This window comes from Beta vulgaris, chromosome 5 (genome assembly GCF_026745355.1).
Source record: "Beta vulgaris subsp. vulgaris cultivar EL10 chromosome 5, EL10.2, whole genome shotgun sequence".
NCBI classification, from domain to species: domain Eukaryota; kingdom Viridiplantae; phylum Streptophyta; class Magnoliopsida; order Caryophyllales; family Amaranthaceae; genus Beta; species Beta vulgaris.
Window position 1 is genome coordinate 22,410,308 of NC_079206.1, and position 2,401 is coordinate 22,412,708.

The 2,401-nt window shown below is 36.9% G+C and overlaps 1 long non-coding RNA gene across 1 annotated transcript; it reads left to right on the top strand.

Moving 5' to 3' along the window:
* The first annotated feature begins 1,197 nt into the window (after nucleotides 1-1,197).
* Nucleotides 1,198-1,908, top strand: LOC130591605 (uncharacterized). Its single transcript, XR_008969453.1, has 3 exons — nucleotides 1,198-1,575; nucleotides 1,668-1,737; nucleotides 1,831-1,908. It is a non-coding gene; the product is annotated as an uncharacterized LOC130591605 (long non-coding RNA).
* Nucleotides 1,909-2,401: the final 493 nt, after the last annotated feature.

Sequence of the window (2,401 nt, forward strand, 5' to 3'; positions counted from 1 at the left end):
ACTCAGTCACCTGTTGCTATATCAGTTTTTCCCTTCACCATTTGCTTTGCCATCTCCTACACAGGCCACTCAGCCACCTATTCCGTCACATCCTTCACCATTTGTTGTGCCATCTCCTACATAGCCGACTCAGCTACCTATTCCATCGTTTGTTCCACCATCTACTTCACCATTTGCTGGGCCATCTCCTGGGCCATATCTTGAGCCATATCCTGGGCCATCTCCTCGGCCATCTCCCGAAGTAGCTGCTTCACAACCCACTCAGCTACGTACTCCACTATCTGTATTTTTCGACTCTCATTCTCCTCAGCTGAAGGTACATATAATTATTATATATACATGTGCTTATACAAAAATTATTATATATACATGTGCTTTATATAATATTACGTGTTGCTGTTAGGACGAGGTTCCATGTCGATTGTATTTGGTAGATCCAACTAGTGGAGAGACTTGTCTAGTGGCAGATGCATATTTTTCTGCTTTTGATGAGACCACTACAGTTCATGGGTCTAGAATAATGAATGATCATCTGAAAAGTGAAAATTCATCGAATTATAGAGAAATATGGTCATTTGCCACTACCTGTTCCCGTCCCTGCATATGAGATCGACATTACAGCTACTGCTTTGGGTACTTGGGTGCAATGGCCAAAAAATTTAGTACAAATGTTAAGTGATGAGGTAATTGTTCATATAGGCCTCCATTTTTGTAAAAATAATAGCTTTCAATTTAATAATTTCATAATCTTATGCGCGTTTTGAAAAATAATTATTAGGTTACACCGACACCTAAAAACAAAAAGGGATTTCGGAGGAGGTTGTTAGATCTTCTAGCCAGTTGCATTCAGCCGGTTCGGCTTCTCAGTTTAGTCCAATTATCGACGACCGATCGTTCTTGGACTCCCTCACTGAGGACTGCAGGGAGTTAGCAGATACGCTTGCCCTTGCCGTCGCAGACAATGATGCTGTTGGTGTTACCTTGCCGAGATCCTTGTTCCATTATTCGAGAGATGATGGCACCGCTTTTCTGACCAAGGAGGATATTGGACAGTTTTTGAGAGGAGAAATGATTAATATTTCTATTATCCAAGTGTACATGAGGTAACAATAATTAAAGTTATGATTTTTTTTAACATTTAATTCTATGGTAGTTGTATTTTTCACATATAGTTTACTTTTGCCAATTTTTAGGGCTACGCAGTCGGACTTAGATGGATTTGGGGATGCTATTGGACGTGTTTGTTGGATGTGTCCGCAAAGCACCGTTATGGAGTCGCATTCATCATCGGAGGAGGTAACACAGTACATTGTGCATGCTATGGTTGGATGCGTCGATGTAGATGCTAGTATCATGTTCGCGCCAATCTTTCAAGAGTAATATTCTTTCTTAATATCTACAAATATTTATTGTTGCATGATATGTGATTTTTTAAGTAATTATTGTTATTTAATCTTGCAATAGCCAACATTGGATGCTCCTTGTCATATGTCCCTTGCCCGGGATAGTTTATACCTTCGATTCTGCCAGCTTTCACAAACAGCGGAAGTTAAAGCTTAAATTGCCTATGATAGCGTAAGTTGATATATGTTTGATATACTTTAAATGAATTGAGATGTTAACATTCCACAATTAAGGACTAAAATCAAACAATGTTGTTTATCTAGTGCTTTTAGGAGGTTTCGGATGAGCGGCCACAAAGTTCGTCGAGAGAAGCTTTTGTGGAAATATGTTGAGGTATGTATTGATCGAATTGCTGATTCAATTTAAAGCTTACTTTATTCTCATTATACGGTAAATTTTCTCATTTTCTTATAACTTTTGATAAAGTGCCCGCAACAACAAGGAGGCACGGAGTGCGGTTATTTTGTGATGTGGTACATTTTTGACGTACTCACTTCATATTTTAGTTCGTTGGATATGGACAAAGTAAGTTCATATAATTATTCATTTCTTATTTAATATATTTTAACTATTTGATGCTAACTTTGGTAAATTATTTCCAGGTTGCTCAAACCTTTACCAAAGATCCTTATACGGAGGATCAAATCAATGAGGTGAAGAATAAGTGGGCAAGATACTTTGTTGATGAGTGCATTGCGTAGGTTAGTTAGTTTATGTTAATATTCTTTTTCTTGTAACTTTAGACGAACATATACATTATTGCAACTTGTACCAACCAACATTGTAGTGATGGATTTCATGATATATATATATATATATATATAGGTTTAAGTTCATATGAGAACCACCCTTATTGTGAGAACCGTGAGAACCACTCATTTTTCCTCATTTTACGAAGATTTTGATCATTTCATAACATTTTTGCTCAATTTTTGTTTCACTTATTTTATGGTTTTGCTCATTTAACAACTTTGTGCTCATTTATCAAGTTTTGCTC